This window comes from Natator depressus, chromosome 1 (genome assembly GCF_965152275.1).
Source record: "Natator depressus isolate rNatDep1 chromosome 1, rNatDep2.hap1, whole genome shotgun sequence".
NCBI lineage: Eukaryota > Metazoa > Chordata > Testudines > Cheloniidae > Natator > Natator depressus.
Window position 1 is genome coordinate 265357160 of NC_134234.1, and position 20510 is coordinate 265377669.

The window sequence follows — 20510 nt, forward strand, 5'->3', positions numbered from 1 at the left end:
TCAATGTTTAGTTTCAATTCAATATGTCAAAACATTTTTATTTTGACATTTCTGAATCAAAATTTTTGAAAATTTCCATTCCACAAAAAAAAAAAAATCCACTTTTTGTCCCAATTTGGGAAAAAAACAAATGCTGAAATGTCAGAATTTCCCATGGGAATTCTTAATTTTGCTCAGCAAACCCAGAAATTAATATTTTTTTACTCAGTGCAAGGTTTGAATAGTGTATAATAAATAATGCCTGCGGCCACACATTGAATGATGAGTATAAAAAGAAATACTGACATGTAACTACTCAATGAACATCTATGCTGTGCACTGAATGAGTCAGGGGCTCTGTGGAAAATATTGTATGTGATCAAATAATTAAAGAACGTATAATAATGCATATGCACAAGGGGGCTGAATTAAGGTTGTACTGGCAACCTTAATTCTGGCATTCCTAACTTTTCAGTGGTTTCAGAGTAGCAGCTGTGTTAGTCTGTATTCGCAAAAAGAAAAGGAGTATTTGTGGCACCTTAGAGACTAACCAATTTATTTGAGCATAAGCTTTCGTGAGCTACAGCTCACTTCATCAGATGCAAGTGAGCTGTAGCTCACGAAAGCTTATGCTCAAATAAATTGATTCGTCTCTAAGGTGCCATAAGTACTCCTTTTCTTTTAACTTTTGAGTGTTTGACTTTGCAACCTTAATGTTCTTTACATGTAGGGGTTTCTGATGTAGTACAGTTGTGGAAGGGACAAAATTACCTAGTGATGTTAGAAGTATTAGGTTGAGCTGAATAGTCTAATAAATTTTCCCCCAATGAACACAATCTCCATTGATATAAATAATTATTGGTATAACAACTGGCTGCCAAAAAATTATACTTGGAAATAGAATATTTTATGGCAAAGGAATAATCTGTATAAAACAGGGATCCACAAACTTCTCAAGCAACTATCACAGTTTATCAGACTAACTGAGTGAGAAATGAATAGGTGCACAGCGCTGAGGCCCAAACTTGAGGTTCACCACTAAGATAGGAAACAACAGCCTAGAATACCAATGCTGACACTATGTGCCAGTGATTGGGAACCCACTTTAGAGTACACAGACAGGACTTTGACAAATATTATGAAAGATGCCTATCAAACTGCCTATTCTCAGAAATGCTCAGGAGATATAACAGCATTTATTATATATTTATACACACACACACACACACCCCCATTGTGCTGTATTAACGTTGCTCATTCCAGACAATTTATATTAGTTTCCAGACAAAAATGTAAACAAATTGGAGTTAAGACTGAGAGTACATATCAGTAATTTGAGGGTAAAAAAATGAAACAAGAACAAAGGCCCCACCTTACAAGAATGTTGTTGTTGTCAAAAAACAACCATTAGAAACACAGGAAATTCAGAGTTAAGATTAAATTGAGCAGTCACCTTATCTTTGTTTGAATGTTAATGACATGAACTGGGCGGCAGACAGTAGGATATTTTGTGGCAATATTAAGATCTGTGGGACCCTGGGATAGGGGGAGATAGAAACTCCACAGAGTAATTAGGAGGCAGAAAGCAGGAAACCCTGTGGTGTTCAGGAGCTCTCCATACTCCTTGGCTTTGCAGCTGATTTACCTAAATCTGGCCCCAAATCCCAGATTCTCCTGTTTCTTCTAGGTTCCATGCCTTGATTTTTTTCTTCCACTCCTAGGTTTGCCTCTCTGTGGACTTTCTAGGGCAGTAGGAGCTGCTACAGATCTTAGTAAGTCCCTACGAATTCATGTAAATTTTAAAGTCCATGGACATGATTCTGCATATCCACTAAGGTCAAAAGCAGCTCCTACTGACTTTAGAAAGTCCACTGAGGCCTGGGACTGAAAGCAAAAGTCAAGGTATGGAGCCTGGGTGAACAGATTAGTCAGGGAGGTTGAATGGAAAACCACAGAGGCTGCACAGTCTATCAGAGGCCAGTTAAGTCTGCAAAGCTTGGAATGGCTAACAGTGGTCAAATATGTACATGAAAAAGATTAAAACACAGGCCTAGCCAGAGCAGGGAAATTAATTTCACTAAATACATTAAGAAATTACCAAATCCTTTTGCAACCAGAGCAGCTGCAAAACATACAACTACTACACACGCTCACCCAACCACCTCTCACCCTCCCATGCACACACGTGTATTTATGTCTCATACAGGAAAGTACTTGTTTTGCAGGCACACACATTTCTCTTTAAACAGATGTCTTTCTTCTTTTCAACTGGTCTGGAAAAAGAGGGTGTATTTTTTGTGTGTTTATTGCCTTTGTATCCTAATTCTGGCTAAGAGCACGTTTCTCTGAGCGGAGTGACGCTGTGCATTGTTAGGTCTCTCATTCACGTTAGCTTTCAGCTTCCTCTATTTCTGCAGGTTACAGGCAGGAAACTGGAAAATGGGCCACAGGAAACCTGGCCTCCTACATCTGTCCCAGTTTGTAATCGTAGCTCTGGTTTTATTTTGCTAAATGTCTCAGGTTTGTTTTAACCCTTGAGAAGATGACTGCATTAGCTTGCAAAAGAACATGGCTATTTTGCTGTTAAATTACATTATTTTGATAAGGTTCTTTTGTTTTTTGATGTAGTTACTGGATACAAGAAATGATGAGAGAGTTGAGTAAATTTTTTAAACAAGACAATGTCTAGCAGGGGAAAAAAATCATTATGCAAGTTTAAAAAGAATTAATTTTTCACTGAAATGACCAAAATCTTTCAATTTATTGTAACTAACACTCAGCGCTTAAAATAAATGAATATGTTTAGAGAAAAATACAGACAAATATAATTTCTAGCTCATTTATCTTATCTATATATTTTCAATTTATAAACCTAGTGCAATGGTGAACATCTATATCGAAAGTTAACAACTTTCAGATGCTTTGCTTATGCCAATTTTTTTTAATTTAATTGCAAACATAAGAAACATGCTGGTTGTGAAAGGGAAAATAAATATTGTTCTTGATAATATTAAAATTAGTCAGGTATATTTGTTTTACACACGACTCCAGATGCAAATTTGAGCGGATGTTGATTTTGAGACAGGTTGTGTTTCTAGAATAATTAGCAAAATCATTACATTTTTCCCTTGATATCGGTTTGTGTAACAATCAATAGATCATGAGAGGTTAAAGAAAGTGGCGAGTACTATCCAAACGGCTGCACAGGAACATTGTAAAAGAAAAAGGCAAAAGTCTGAGTCAATCTTCAAATTATATTTCTCAACAGTTATGTTTCAAGGATGTCAAATAGGATGTGGTCAATGAAAAGTTAGCATTTCTGCCAAAATGAAAAAAAAACAAATATCAGTTTGTTTACGTAGAAATTTTGTCAAATATTCAGCAAAGGAGATCTTACTACTAATTTAACTGACCTTGAAAAAATAAGGTAGCAAGTAAATGTGTAAATATACGTGTATTAACTTGATGAAGAACTTTCTCTGGTAAATGGCAATAGAACTAACTGATGCTGCAGTACACACCCACAGCACTTTAGGGAACTCTTTGTACACAATATAGTGAGTGTGTTGGTAATTTTTCCATATCCCGCAACTGGAAGGTTTCCTGCTAGAGCATCCTCAGAATTTTTCTATTGTGTTGAAACTGCAAAAACTTTCTAAATCAGGACTTCCTTCTATTATATTTTAGAGGTGTCTTTCTGGGAAATAAAGATTCAAGTCAAAAGGTAGGAATTCCTGCAGCACCACCCAGTGGAAACATTAGAAAAAGTTAAAGATTGACCCAACACAGAAGTTCTGAGATGGCTTCAGAAGAGCAGTAATACTGCCACACAATTAAGGTGTTTTAGGGGTGTGTCAAAAGACACAAGGCTTTGTTGCCTGCAGTGCTCAGCAGTATTACATGAGATAAGCATGCTTCACCACTCATGTATAAGCAACTAAATAGTTTTTCCTTAACTTTTATTTTTGTAGGATCTTGTAATAAGAAATTAATTTAATTTAATTTAATAATTTACAGAGCATCTTCCCCCCCCCCCCAAAAAAAAATCACCACCAGTCACTTGGGCTCTCTACAGTTTATCAGACAAAAACAATTAAAACAGCACAAAATAGACAACAGCCACTCCAAATACATTATTAAATGACAAATCTATATAATTTAAAAGGAAGGGTACATACATGGGGACTAGCAGTTGCAGAAGAAAAACACTTCTGATAAAGCAACATCTTCAATAGATTTTTAAAAGTAGAGAGGGATGGACTGAGGCAGATGTCTATGAGTTCCAGAGGCTTGGTCCCTTGCCACACTGAGGTGTGATGACAGAACCCCTATGATGTGACTGTCTTCAGAGTAGAGACACCCAAAAGGGTAAGCCTCAAAAAGCAGCCTTAACAAGAATGGAATATAAAGCCCTTAACAGGAAGGAATGTGGCCTTTTCCTCCCTGTTAAGGGCTTTAATAAACAATGTGTTTAACTATTTCTAAGGCTTACCCATAAACAGAAGTGCATAAATCTATAATGGTTCCAAACATTCACCTTGGGATAAATGTAAAATGAATACAGACTCCTTATATTTCCTTCATCTGCTCATATGGTGTACATCTGTTGCATGTTGGCAATGCACTAGGTTGCAATCCAAGAGACTTCCAGGTTCAAAGGCAGCCCTGTATCTTTATTCTCCCCATATGAATTTCTTTGTTACATTTTTGCCTGTGTCAGTGGGGCTCAGTTATAATTATTTTGTTCCGTTATATAAAATCTTTGAAAGTCTCCATTTTAAATGTTGAAAAAAATATACCTGCAGTGGGAAAACAGCTAGATAAAGGCAGTGTTACTGCCACGTATTTAGATATTTGTTTGCAGGCGCAGATGCTACTTCTGAGGAGTTTACTCAACATATCCAATGATGATTACTCCTAAAAGTAAATATGACTTATTTACCGGTGAGCCTGTACTTTAACTAGTGTTTAAAAGCTTCCAATTTTGTGACAAGGTACAGAAAAAGAAGCTTTTGTAATTGATATTGATGACTACAATGAGGAAATGCATTTTTAATAAGTTTATCAATACTGCAAATGTTCCCTGTATATTTACTGCTATTTTTATACAATATTTATTTTTAAACCAATCCTCCACTCTTAACTGACTTGTCTTTTACTAGAAACTCAGGAAAACGAACAGGTCTCTTAATACTTTGTCTAGAAAAGGATATGGTCAAAAGGAAAGGGAATGCAATTCTAGTAATTTAGTTTTGGCTTAGTTTGAAGATGAGACTGAGAGTTGAAACATAGTGAGGTGATGGCAACATATGTTGGCAGATTTAGCTACCCCTCTTCCGTAAATTGGTTTTTCAGAATGTGTTGGCTTAAGAAAGATGAATCATAAAATTATAAAATAGCACAAGCAGGTTACCTGTGTACTTACTCGTTGCACTGGGATTTAGTTGTATGATTAGACTAAAAATTGCATGGTCTGATTTAGTAAACGGCAATTTGTATACATATATAAACATTTGCATACACAGAGTCTCCTAAAAAAATAGCTGATGTTCCTTTGATAGCTATTATAGACTAATCCAAAATCATGAATCCCTTATTCACATTGGTGAGCAGTTACTCACAGGAGTAGTCAAGACCCACAGCTTCTGGTTTCCATAGGATTAGTCCTGTGACTAACTGTTCACCAGAATGAGTAATGGGTTCAAAATCTAGCCCTAAATTAAGAATCACTGGTATGTACTCCCATGTGTCTCAAATTCCAAGAATATTAGTTTCCTTCTCCCTTTCTCAGATACAAAATTGATCCATAAAAGTTCTGTTATGCCAAAAGCTATCCAGGTTCTGGTTTGCTCTAGTGCTAATGCTGAAGCCTAATGAAATAACTAACTTATCTCTTAGTCTGTACCATTTTTCACATACCTAGCACGCTGATAAGACCTACAGGTATCTACAGTTATCACCCAGCATCTTGTCTCTCACTTCATACATTAATATAAACACTAACATAGCTAGTGGGCTATAAGTTACAATTTAATGTGTACGTTATTTAAACAAAAAAAAAAAATCTGGTCATTGTCTTCCAATATTCGTAATATCCTGTGTACTTAAATCAATTCCCATGGTTGCTGCAAACTATGAAGAAGAGAGGGAAGGAGCATCACTTAAATTTTTGCCACAAACATCACTATAGAAAAAGTGCCTAAATCACAAAGCTTTAGAACAGGTTTCAGAGTAGCAGCCGTGTTAGTCTGTATTCGCAAAAAGAAAAGGAGTACTTGTGGCACCTTAGAGACTAACCAATTTATTTGAGCATAAGCTTTCGTGAGCCGGCCGCATCTTGAGCTACAGCTCACTTCATCGGATGCATTCAGTGGAAAATACAGTGAGGAGATTTATATACACACAGAACATGAAAAAATGGGTGTTTATCATACACACTGTAAGGAGAGTGATCACTTAAGATGAGCTATTACCAGCAGGAGAGCGGGGCGGGGAAAGAAAACCTTTTGTAGTGATAATCAAGGTGGGCCATTTCCAGCAGCTAACAAGAACGTCTGGGGGGGGGGGAATAATCATGGGGAAATAGGTTACCTTGCATAATGACTTAGCCACTCCCAGTCTCTATTCAAGCCTGAGTTAACTGTATCCAGTTTGCAAATTACTTCCAATTCAGCAGTCTCTCGTTGGAGTCTGTTTTTGAAGTCTTTTTGTTGTAATATTGCGACTTTTAGGTCAGAGATCGAGTGATCAGAGAGATTGAAGTGTTTTCTTTCCCCGCCCCCCCCCCACCCCCTTGCTGGTAATAGCTCATCTTAAGTGATCACTCTCCTTACAGTGTGTATGATAACACCCATTTTTTCATGTTCTGTGTGTATATAAATCTCACTGTATTTTCCACTGAATGCATCCGATGAAGTGAGCTGTAGCTCACGAAAGCTTATGCTCAAATAAATTGGTTAGTCTCTAAGGTGCCACAAGTACTCCTTTTCTTTTTGCGAAAGCTTTAGAAATTACATTTGTTCACCAACTAATCTGTTAACATCTCTGCAGCTTTCCAGGACACACAGCAATAATTGTGTGTATATTAATATTAATAATAATATTATTATTATTTCGTGCAACTGTATATTGCATCGTGGATGAGGTATTAGGTCACTCTCGTCAAATAAGATCTAAAGACTATAGCCACTATCCTCAGGCCTTGCCATGCTGCATAGCAAAAGGGGATGTATGCAACCTTTGTACTCCCCCAATCTTGGAGCTGACTGGGGATCAGTTCAGCCACTGTTGTACATTAGAGTAGCCTGGGGCTGCTCTAATTTGCAAACAGCTTTAACCTCCATGGTGCCTGTAGCAAACAGAGATCACTGGAATGAAGCAGTGGTGTAATTAGGCTCCCTATGCCAGCCCTACTCCACTGAAGGATTTTCCTCAACTGACCATTTAGACCAGCTTTAAGTCTACTCTGAGTCACCAGAGTAGGATAAAGCTGTCTTCATAGAGGCCAAGATCTGACCCCTATATCTAGAAGGTAAACCCAGATTCTGATCTCAGTTAAACTAGTGTAATCTGAAACTACTCCTATGAAGTCAGTGGAATTTTTCCAGACTCCACTAATGTAACTAAGATCAGAATTTGTCTCTCCCTTCTATATAACTTCTAATATTATTCATTCTTCTATGGCATTACTGTATTGTTTTGCTCAGAAAAGCTGACTGAAGTAGACTGTAAACTTTTGGAATTTGTTTGTATTAGCACAAAGGGGGCCACTGAACACCATTTCAATATAAATTGTTTAATAGCTGTAATACATACCAGGACCTTTCTCAAAAAGCTCAGGCTGAAAGGTAGTCAATTAACTCTATTTGTACAGAACAGACTGATGATAAAGGGATATGAGGAGATATTACAGTGAAATGCTGCCACCAGAGACATGTATGTTGTAATAGATCTCTGTTCTGCAGATGTATTAGCACGTCAGTTGTTTCACAAAACTAGCAGGGTGAAACTTTTACAAGACCATATGTAAATAATTTTAACAAATATCCTAAGTAGATGATTGTACAAATGTAAAAATACTAGGTTTTAAACAAACTCCTATTTATGGTTTGGTTTTGCCAGTATTTTCAAGAAAAACTTCATCTTGCAAGATGGCATTTTACACAGAGCTAATACTTAGCCCATCTTCTATGTTAACACTGAGAGAGCCCTTTATACATTTTACAAAATTTTTGAAGATTGAAAAACATGTGCCTAGGGAGATTGTGACAATGATTCATTACGTGACTTAAACAGCATTTTTGTTAGCAGCTAACACTGTAGTATGTTTAAAAATAAATGCAACATTTTAAAGGGCCATGCATACTGGTATAGAACATTGTGAAGGGTGAGAGAGACAGGATTTTCTCTGTTATTACCCTTGCAGTTAGGATGTTAATAAACTTGAGGTATGACATTAAGATAGTACACATTTCAAAAACCCCAGAAAATGAGTCAGTGTTGCTGCTCTGTATTTGGAACCCTCTGATATGGAATAATAAATTGGCATAGACAGCCCAAGACAAGGTTGAAATGGTTCTGTTCCATGAAACAGGATTTAGGGAGCTCATACAGGGACCAGCATCCTCTGCACGCCATGAAGTTGCTCTGCATATCCTGACAGAAGCTTTTGAAACAGGACTATGACACACCAGGAAGACCTTTGGCCCCTATAGTGTAGGGGCAGGCGTAGGAGTGTCAGGATCTATTCCAGTCCCACTAAGGGCTGCACTAGCAAACACTTTATCATGTGCTTAACTTAAAGCACGCAAGTAGTCCCATGCCATTAATAGGAGTACTCATATACCCAGAGTTAAGTATGTGTTCAAATGCTGTTGCAAAACGGCTTGTGGCCTGCAGAAGGATTCCTTATCCCTCATCTCAAGAAGGGAGTTAGCCAACTGATACATATCTCTGGGGCACCTCTAACTTACCGCTATTGATTAAATTTGGGGGGCAAAAGAGGCACTTTCTCTGCTGGGAGTTTGCCATCGAGCTTGATAGGACTCTGAGCTGGTTGCTGTGTTTTGAAATCTAGACTTGGTTGCTGACTGTCCTGGTTAGGTTGCCCTGCAGTTAGGTAAATTAGTGCCTCCTTTCTAGCAGGGGCTCTTAGAAGTGAGAGCAGTGCAGTTTTTAACTGGATAGGGCAGTGATAAGAGGTGACTGAGAGAGAGGGGTTGAGTCACCCAGTGGCTGGTGAGATGAAGGCAGCTTCAAGACTAAGGCTTGTTCACCAGTGGAGGAACGCAGGGCAGCAGGGTTGGGGTTTTTTTCCCCTTTACTTAACTTGCAGGTACTCTACAACAGTGGTTCTCAACCGGGGGTATGTGTACCTCTGTGGGTACACAGAGGTCTTCCAGGGGATACATCAACTCATCTGGATCTTTGCCTAGTTTTACAACAGGCTACATAAAAAGCACTAGCGAAGTCAGCACAAACTAAAATTTCATACAGACAAAATGAGAAAGGAAGCAATTTTTCAGTAATAAGAAAAGGAGTACTTGTGGCACCTTAGAGACTAACAAATGTATTTGAGCATAAGCTTTCATGAGCTACAGCTCACTTCATCTTAGAGACTAACAAATTTATTTGAGCATAAGCTTTCGTGAGCTACAGCTCACTTCTAAGGTGCCACAAGTCCTCCTTTTCTTTTTGCGGATACAGACTAACACAGCTGCTACTCTGAAACTTTTCAGTAATAGTGTGGCTGTGACACATCTGTATTTTTATGTCTGATTTTGTAAGCACATAGTTTTTAAGTGAAGTGAAACTTGAGGTGTGCAGGAAAAATCAGATTCCTGAAAGGGGTACAGTAGTCTGGAAAGGTTGAGAACTACTGCTCTACAAGGAAGAACCTGCCATGGGAGGAAAACGGCATGTCACCAACACCACCACTTGCTCTTTCTCTCTCCCTGCATCTGTGGGGTCCCGCATCAGACAGGCATCCTGATCCTGGAGGCTTCCACCCAAGCCCTGGCTTTGACTTACTGGGACTGAGGCCTGCATGTCCCTGTTGACGAAAGTCTGACAGGGCAATGACCCGGTGTGAGAGGTGTCTGTGGTGGAGTCCCTCGGGAAACAGGTAAGAAGAGCTGCAGGAAGAGGTACCTCATCAGTGTAGCACCCAGGAGTGTGAGGACTTCATCAACAGGACACACTTGGAAACATCTCGGATGGAGGATGTTAGCCAACTACAGATGACTACACCAGCACTAGAGGAAGAAGGAAAACTGGATGCTGTACAGGGAGGAGACTGGCTACTGGCCACCTTGGGCAATAGACAGTGCTTCACCCCCACCCAGGTCCACTGAGGTGAATGAACTGTACATCGTACTGGCAACAGGACACAAGGAGAAGAGCTCAATGGCTGAGGAGGAAGAGCCACCTGCTCCCAAAGCTGGGAGGCTCACAGTCACTGCACTTAGGAGAAGTAGGTGTAGGGTGCTGATGGTTGGGGACTCCTTTCTGAAGGAGATGGAGGCATCCATCTGCTGACCTGACGTGATTTCTACAAAGGTGTGCTGCCTGCCTGCAGCCCACATCTGAGATGTTACGGAAAGGTTGCTGAGGCTCATCCATCCCTCTGACCGCTACCCAGTGTTACTCGTCCATGTGAGCACTAATGATACTGCTAAGTATGACCCTGAGCACAGGACTCCAGAAGCAAGAGTGAAGGCATGCAGATTGTGTTCTGATCCATCCTCCCGATGGAGCGTAAGGGCCCAGGCAGGAACACGTGCATTCTACAGATGAATGCACGGCTATGCAGATAGTGTTGATAAGAGGGCTTTGGCTTCCTCGACCATGGGATGCTGCTCTGGGAAGAAGGTCTCCTGACCAAGAAGGGGAAGAGCACCTTCGTGCACAGACTCACCAACCTAGAGAGGAGGTTTTAAACTAGGTTCAAAGGGGGCAGGGGACAAAAGCCCACAGGTAAACATAAAAGGCGACCTTAATGGAGGGTTAGATGTTGGGGGGAGAGGGGAGCATGGAAAATTACAATAGGGTCACAGGAGAAAAAAAAGGGACATCAGCAGAGGAAAATTTCCTCAATATCTTAGATGTACAAATGCAAAGAGAATAAACAGGAAGAACTGGAAATATTAGTATATAAGCTAAATTAAGTCTTCATTGGTGTCACGGAGACTTGGTGGGATAAGTTCCATGACTGGAATATTGTTATAAAGGGGTATGGCTTGTTCAGGAAGGACGGGCAGGATAAAAAGAGAGGAGGTGTTACCTTATACATCAAAAATATGAGCTTGTTCAGAGATCCAGAAGGAAGTCAGAGCAGACCAATTGATGTCTCTGCGTAAAGATGAAAGAGGTAAAAAGTAGGGGTGACATCATTGTAGAGAGTCGACTAAAGACCACCAAATAACAAAAATATCCCAAACACAAGATCCGGTAGTAATGGGGGACTTTAACTACCCAGGCATCTGTTGGAAATGTAATATGGCAAAACACAGAACTTACAATCAGTTCTTGAAATGTATTGGGGACAACTTTTTGTTTCAGAAAGTGGAAGTAGTAACCAAGGGGTCAGCCATTTTATACATGATTCTGACCAACAGGAAGGATTTGGAAGCAATTTGGAGTGAAAGTGCCCATGAAATGATAGCTTTCATGATTATAAGAAAAAGGAGTAAGAGCAGCAGAATAAGGACAACAGACTTTAAAAAAAGCAGACTTTAACAGACTCCAAGAACTGGTAGATAAGGTCCCATGAAAAGAAAATCTAAGGGAAAATAGAGTTGAGTAGAGCTGGCAGTTGCTCAATGAGATAATATAAAAGGCACAACCGCAAACTATCCTGATGCAAAGGAAAGATAGGAAGAATTGTAAGAGGCCAACATGGCTGTAACACAGGGGTAGGCAAACTTTTTGGCCTGAGGTTGCGAAACTGTACGGAGGGCCGCGTAGGGAAGGCTGTGCCTCCCCAAACAGCCTGGCCCCCCTCCCCCTCCCATTTCCCGCCCCCTGACTGCCCCCCTCAGAACCCCTGACCCATCCAAACCCTCTGCTCCATGTCCCCTGACCACCCCCTCCCAGAACCCTAACCGCCCCCTGGGACCCCACACCCTATCCAACCCCCCCATTCCCTGTCCCCTGACTGCCCCAACCCCCTATCCACACCCCTACTCCCTGACAGGCCCTCCAGGACTCCCACCCCACCCCAATCCAACCCCACCCCCCTCCTCCGTCCCCTGACCGCCCCCCCCCCCGAACCTCCACCCTATCCAACCCCCCCGTTCCCTGTCCCCTGACTGCCCCCTCCCGGGACCCCCAGCCCCTAACCCCTCCCCCCCCGGGACCCCATCCCCATCCAACCGCCCCCTGCTCCCTGACTGCTCCCTGTCCCCTAGCTGCCCCCCGGGACCCCCTGCCCCTTATCCAACCTCCTCCCCCCCCCCGCCCACTCCCTGCCCCCTTACCATGCTGCTCAGAGCCGCAGGACTGGAAGACACAATGCCCAGCTGGAGCCAGCCCTGCGGCGGAGGGGGGACAGCAGGGGAGGGGCCAGGAGCTCAAGGGCCGGGCAGGACAGTCCCGTGTGCCAGATGTGGCCCATGGGCCGTAGTTTGCCCACCTCTGCTGTAACAGGAGCTCTTTAATGACCTAAAAATCAAAAAGGAATCCTACAAAAAGTGAAACATGGACGAATGGCTAAGGAGGAGTGTAAAAAAAAAAATAGCACAAGCACACAGAGACAAAATCAGAAAGGCTAAGGCACAAAATGAGTTACATTTAGCAAGGAACAAAAAAGGCAATAAGAAGAGGTTCTTTAAATACATTAGGAGCAAGAGAAAGACAAAGGAAAGTGTAGGTCCTGTACTTAGCACGAAAGAGAGCTCATAACTGATGACATCAAGATGGCTGAGGTGTTTAATGCCAATTTTGTTTCAGTCTTCACTAACAAGGTTAATGGTGACCAGATACACAACACAATTAATATTAAAAACAAAGGGAAAGGAATGCAAGCCAAAATAGGGAAAGAATAGATTAAAGAATATTTAGATAAATTAGATGTATTCAAGTCATCAAGGCCTGATTAAATTCATTCTAGGCTACTTAAGGAACTAACTGAAGCAATCTTGAAACCATTAGCAATTATCTTTGAGAACTTATGAAGGACGGGTGAGGTCCCAGAGGACTGGAGAAGGGTAAACATAAAAAGGGAGAACAAAGAGGTCCGAAAGGAATTAGGTCAGTCTGACTTCAATACCTGGAAAGATACTGGAACAAATTATTAAACAGTCAATTTGTAAGCAAGAGTGGCTACTCAGGCTTAGCATGGGGCACAGAATCTAGTCCCTAGTTAACTTTTTTCACACAGTTTATGGATATACCTCCTGGAAGAATGTAAGTATCAGTCTATGATAAAGTAGACTGCAAAAGCATCAGTAATGCTAGTGGGTCAAAATCAGATATGGTATTAACAGGTGTAACTCCACTGGAGTTGATAAAGATGACTTCAGTGGACTTCTACCTGCTTACACCAGGGCTACACTTGGGCCATTTTGTTTTTAAGTACATCATTTAAGTTAAAGCTGCTACTGAAGTATGTAGTTTTAGAATAGACAGGGAGACACTGGCCATCTCTATTACAGAAACTGAACAGACCAACAATTTCAGGATAGATTTCTGGATTGCATGTCCCACTATAATAATTTTAAAAATCAGAACTTCACTAGAAGAACACATAGGGTCCATATGCTGGCATTATATGATACTGAATTAATCAGTAGTTAGTGGGTCAGTGATGTTATTGAATGTCGTGCTTGTTACAGGAATTTTTTTTGTTATATTATGTTGTTTAGAAAACCAACAAAAGTATTTTCCAAAAATGGATCCAAGCTAAAATCTATTTTTAAAGATAAACCATTTAAAAACTTTAATTCTGGAGAAGCTACCATTAGACATAAAAATGTAAACATAACCATTTAAGTAAATGCTGAACAAAGACAAATATGCATATTGTTTTAGGAAAGTACAAGGTATACTTTGTCTCATCTGGTTTGTTTCCATACGTTTACCATTTTATTTTTGTGTGTAGTGAGCTGGACTTTCTGTTTCTACTTCCCAACATTCTGCTGCAAATCGTGACTAATTCTTAAATCATACATAATTCAACAAAATACTTCAATATGAGAACAGATATGTTCAGTCTTTCAAGAACTCTCAACAGTCTCAAGAATATTAGCTGATTCATTACACAAGCTACAGACCAAGTAAACATCTGCCTAATGATTCAGGGTTATATGATTCCTTATTGTGGAAAACAGTGAGGAAAAACTCCATAGAAAATTACGACTACAAATCAGTAGTGGGATCCACAGAACAGTGTTTTCAAAAGCACATTAGCAACAGCCTGTTGTAATTGCCATTGGGTGTGGTCACAAAAGACATGTAGCAGTTGAAAACCAGCAGAAATCTTATTGGAACTGGCACATAATAGACCTATGTCCTGGAATCAATTTGGTGGCTCTAACAGAAATTCAGAAGTCAATATTCACACGCAATCTAGATTGGAATAAAATCACCATAAGAAGGCTATGTGGATTGATAATCAGTCCAGATTTCAAACACATCCAATCAGTCATGCCTTTATGTGATGGACTAGTTGATCAAACAAGTTTTTTCTATCTCTAGTTTATCTTATTCTGTGACACAGGACTCTTGGGCCCACAGAGGACCACAAATGGGTATACAAACTTCTTAATGATTTGTCACTAACATGTATTGCCAACTAAGACAGGCTTAGCTTAGCGTTCCTTTTTCCTAGAAAATTACTCTTTCTACAGATAACATGCATCATAAATAACTGTGTACTAGGCTTCCTCCTCTGTTAGCAAACACCACAATCCCCTTTTTCATCCATAGCCAAATCTTATGTTACTTGAAAGTCTATTGCTTTTCAGTCTCCTGAAACTGGCATGACATCATATAACTGCATTTCCCACACCTAAGACTCTGCACCCATATTTTTCATGCATCTTTGTTACTTAACTTCCCTATGTATGATGCATTGTATGAGAGCATATCGCCCTCAGTCACTGCATGGGGCTCAATGCATCTGTGTGAACCAACAAATTAATACAACGTTTTCATTGTATAATAATTCTCTCATAACAAAAAACATTTAAATTCTGTTGTACCTCAATATCAGGTTTATAAAATCACCTGATTGCTACTACTCTCCTATAACACTCCCCCATCCTACACACACACCCTGAGTTGGCATCCATTCCAAAAATGGGATTACAAGGTGAGTGTACAGCTGACACAATCAAATTTATTGTATAAAGAAAGACAAAACTTCAGCCTTTGGAGTAAAATACTTACTTTGTAATCATGACTTAAGTTAAATGAAATACCATCAACTGAATGGAGTACGACGCACTATGAATCAGCGAGTAGTAACTCTCTCTAATGATTGAAAGTAAAACTGATTGTATCTCTAGAAGTAAAGGATAGGTACGTGTGTAGTGTTTTGTAAACTTATTTGTAAGGAGGATTATTTATTTTATTTATTTGAGATTGTGCTTTTGTCTTGGTCTACTACATGTAAGTGGTAATGTGACATAAAAAGGGTACGTGGATTCCCAGGGTGTAAAAAAAATTTCTTTACAAGGTACAGCTCTTGGAAATGTTTCAGTTTATAAATATTCTGAGAAAAAACAAATGTATGCAACTCTGATAGTAGAAATATTAGGTAAATATAAAATGAATAATCACTGTAGGTAATGATATATACTTTTTTCTTAATCACTTTTTTATTTTACAATCAAAATATTTAAGGAATGAGATAATATAATAAATACACATAGAAGGCATTTTTATAATTTAAGGGGAATTGCATTATTCAGGAGTGGAAGAAGATAAAATTTAGACTTTTTCTCCCCACACTTGAGTCAAAGTATTTTATTTATAAAACACTTGTGGATTGTGCTTTACTATTTATTTCAAATATGTAGTACATACAACTGATATATTACCATTTTCATGTACATCATTATGAAGGCATCAAGATGTTTTTACTTATTCTGAATTAAATGAAATTCATATAATTAACATATACTCTAAATATGTGTAGTCTATATAGACGCAACAGATGGGATTTTGAAATTCCAACAATATTTACATAACCCTGCTAATTAAACTAAAATGTAGATTTAACAAACAGAGTTCATGTCTAATGTTAGAGACAGTCTAATAGGCTTTTGGTGTCACAGAATATTCACTGGATTATAACTTGTACTTTTTGGTTCCTACCCAACAGACTTTGAAATATTAAATGTTCCCAGTAATATGGTTATCTCTTGAAAACTCAGATTTTCACGGAAAGATGAACTCTCTGAAAAGAGAAATAACACTTACTGTCTGAAGATTATTTTTGATAGCTGACCAGGGATTAGGCATTTTCTATGTTTAATATATATCATCTCTAAAGTTCTAGTGTGACCGCGTATGAAATGAATGTGTCTCTCACTCTGGCTGTAGTGGGCAGTAATCCACCAATGAAATTGCCTTACAGTGTGGCATTGGTCAAAAATCTCTTCTATACAAAAAAACTTAGCACAGGATGAACACAGAAAGTAAAGGAAATGCTGAGGATCATCTCAGGTAAAGACGTCTTATTAATTCTTCATTCAATTATCATATTTTTGCACAGTATTTAGTAGCTAAAAGGTGTCAAATGCAGTGTTCATGGCATTACCATGTTTATCATATATGTTTTTCTTTTACACACTTTTTGGATATTTCTTATGTCAGAAAACACTTACAACTAACACTTCATTTTCTTTGTTATATTCTTTGTTTGCTCCACACTCCCTTTGTACAACTTCTTACTTTAAATTAGACAGTAAGTATTTTTGGGGGCAGAGAGAATATCTTTGTGTGCAATAAGGCACCAATTTTGAATAGAGCCTTTGTGCCCTACTGCAGAAGACATAAATAATAATAAAGCCACTTTACAAAGCACATAAATTGAAAGGCATAAGCATGAATTAGATGCCAATTTAAAATTAACCAAATAAAGTGACAACGCAACAAGATTCTGTCCTTTTGTCCACTCACCACAGTTCTAATGTACCCATCACCATAGTGGCCTAGCACCTACCAGCAAGAGTGTAGTTTTTATCTGAAAAAAATCTATGCAAATCCATAAAATCATCAGAGAGGTCTGGAACATGTTTAGCTAAGTACAACCTCCTAAATATCCCCCTTTTCATACAAACCCTCCCACAACTATCGAATATCTGTAAAGTACATTTATGCTTAAAGTTCTGAAACTAACCAAGATTTTGCAAAAGCAAAATATTAGATGAGTATTAGATGCCTTTTTGTTAGAAATTAAAATGACACCACTGACTTTTTTTTTTTTTTTTTTAAGTTGAAGACCCCCATGCCTGAAAAGATGCTGCACTGAATAAACTGGTCTGAGTCCTATACCCCTAAGTAAATAAAGATGTAACTTGTCTCCCTTTCAACTGCAATGGTAGAAAGGCTGACAGGGCTTCACAAAACCCTCCTGTGTTAGGGAACGGAAACTCCTAATGAGATTAGTTGGTGTGTGTGTGCAGACATTACTTAGCCATGACTAAATGGGCTCTCTTCCTGCAGCCAGTGGAAAATTCATGGAACTTTTTCCCCCTGCAGCATCAGAGTCCCTCTAACCTTCAGCAAAGCCAGATCCAAAAACAACTCTCCACTTTCTCTTCCCTCCGCCCCCAGTGAAATGTATCAAAATGGGCCAGAAGGGCTTTTGGGGAGGGGGGACCTAAGAGAGAGGGGGAGGGCAAGAGGGGAACTCTGAAGACGACAAAGGAAACTGTAAAAAAAGCAAATACATAAACCTGAGAAGGAGAAAACCACAGAGTTTCTTTGTGAGCTGCAGTGACTCATTTTCAAGATGTTGTCTGCTGCCAGTTTCAAACCGGAAGCGCATGGCAATTAGTCTTGCTGTTTCCAGACAAGCCTGAAACTCTCCCGACACTTTTTTTTTTTAAAATCCCCCCTTTCCAGTTTCTGCAAGAACTCTCCTCCCCACACAGCCCCCTTCGCCCCTTGTAGAGGCTGCGGGGATCGGCACACACTGCCCCAGCGCCTGGGCGTGTTGACAAACACCCAGACCCCTCCCCCAGTCACTACTGTGATTATTTTAATTTTTAAAATGGCCCACGTGGCCCAGCAGCTGGGACGCCCTAGGCAGCGAGTGAATGCAAAGCGCACCCCAAAGGGCTTCCTGGGCAGTCAGTTATTTCTGTCTCTGATTTATGCTCCCTCCCCAGAGAGCCCTGGCAGACAGTGGCCCCCTGCCTCTCGTCCCAGGCAGACCCTGACCCCTTCCTGGCCCCCAAATACAGACACTTCTCTCTCCCCTCGTCTTCTTCCCCTTTTAGCCAGGCAACTATTCCTCGTCTCCTCTCTCCCTTCCCCAGCCAGGGCAGGCAGTGACCCCCTGAACCCCAGTCAGCCCGGGACTCCTCTGTCCCCAGACAAGGCAGTCACACCCCCCAGGCAAGGCAGAGACCCCCTTGCTCCCCTCAGGCAAGGCAGTGACCCCCCCCTTTTGCTCCCCTCAGGCAAGGCAGTGACCCCCCCTTGCTCCCCTCAGGCAAGGCAGAGACCCCCCCCCTTTGCTCCCCTCAGGCAAGCCCCCGCCGTGCTGCCAGGTATCCCTCGCGGGGCTCCGGGCCCTGTCCCCCGAGTTACCACCAGGCATTTCTGCCTTAGAGTCAAGAGTTTGCTCTGGGTTCCCTTGCACGGACTGCCCGAGAAGCTGATGTCCCCGCACCCAGCCCGGGCCCCTTCCAGCCACATTGTCCTTTATCAGCAGATTAAAAGCCAGAAGGGAAACACTCTGTGTGGTGCCTGTGGGAAGAGCAGCCCCTTGGGCCCCGTAGCGCGGCTGCATCCACTCTCCTATTTGCCCGTCTCTTACAGCTCGTCTGGCTCCCCTTTGCTCTCATTCCCCGCCACCTTCCCAAGTCCCCAAAACTTTGCACTACTTAGCCCAAGCTCAGAAGCACTTTTACATACCCAGAGCCTGGTGGACTTTTCCAATCTCTCCTTGTAGTTTAAAGGAAGCTGGGTAAAATCCCCTGGTTTTCCATGCTGACAGTCTTCTGCAAGCGCTCTGTTGCTCTTGTAATGAGATCCTGGTTTTTTTCTTTCTTTCTTTTTTTTTTTTTTTCTTGGTTGGTGTGTATGTGTGTGTGAGAGCAGGAAGTTGGAGCAGTCAGACAGAGAGCCGGCTCACTTCCTTTCCTGCATTATTCCCCAGGCGGTTTGCAGTCTGTGTAAACAGGCTTTTCCTCCCCTCTCCCCTCTCTCTGGCCGCTGATGTGCAGCATTGCTGTAATATAAGACACACACATAGTAAAATGGTAACGGTAACTACACACACACACACACACAAGGAGCTCCAGCAGCTCCCTCTGACCTCCACCTCTTCCTGTTCTACACCCCAGGGGAGGAGCTTCAAACAAGCTCAACAAACTGGCCCATGAACAGCCTCTACTAAGAGCATAAAGTGGCTTTGCAAAATAATCAGCTTTTCCAAAGACAGTGGCTCAGAGCTGTTAAAGATGAACGCGACCATGTTAATATTATTTATTAGTAATTATTACTTCTTGTTAAGCATTAACAGTGCATTGAGCACTCTACAAGACTGGGAGAAGACATGGCGTTTGTCCCAAGGAATGTGTAATCTCCAGATTTGATCTGCAAAGCACTGAGCACCCTCAACTTCTATTGATTTCAGTGGCAGCATCACAGTATTCAGCACCTTGGAAGAGGTTGACCACTTCTCAGAACTGAACCTTAAACAGACAGACACCTCAAAATACATAAACAACACCAAACATATCTAGTGTTAAAAACAAACTGGAAAAAGACAAACAAACCATATTTAAATAGTCCAAGTGTGCTCAAAATCTGGATTGAAAATCCCAAATCGGATTCTATGGTTTTTGGTTTGGCTCATTATAAAGACAGGCCATTTGTGAAATTCAGATCTGGGTTCAGATTTTGAACCCATTTGAGGATGTTCAGAACAAGGGTTTTGGTTCAGACTCATCTCTATTAAAAATAATAAGCATACACCATTTGGAGTTTAAATCATCTTTCCATGTATTGCATGTGTCTGTCCTGTACTGTCTTTTTCTGATGCTGATCGTAAACTTCTTGAGTCAGGTCCCACACCTGTAGGGTGCCAAGAACACATCAATGATACTCAGTAATTAATAATTATATATAAATTAAATAAGTACTGCCTTGTAACATCTTTTAAATAGTCAACAGATTAAGCATTCAACCAGGGTAATTAGAGTTCAAAAATGTTCTTGACATAACATTATTTGGATGTTACCTTATTTTTGCTTGCTATTTTTGGGTTATGGCTGTTATATTAATGGTAGGTAAATGAAGTCAAAGAAGCTAACAGGGAATTGTCACAGTTGCCACTGAAAATTAGTCATTAG

General features: G+C 40.5%; 1 protein-coding gene across 4 annotated transcripts in view; it reads right to left on the minus strand.

Moving 5' to 3' along the window:
* Nucleotides 1–19723, minus strand: part of ELK3 (ETS transcription factor ELK3) — a 59161-nt gene extending 39438 nt beyond the window's left edge. The window contains exons 1-3 of one of the 4 annotated variants that reach the window (XM_074941867.1): nt 19069–19723; nt 12456–12639; nt 11261–11328 (exon numbers count right to left, since the gene is read on the minus strand). The gene's annotated coding sequence lies outside the window, so the exon portion shown is untranslated. Of the gene's footprint in view, nt 1–10008; nt 10117–11260; nt 11329–12455; nt 12640–19068 lie in introns of those variants that run through there. The other 3 variants (XM_074941868.1, XM_074941865.1, XM_074941869.1) reach the window with 3 other exon arrangements.
* Between the last annotated feature and the right edge of the window lie 787 nt (nt 19724–20510).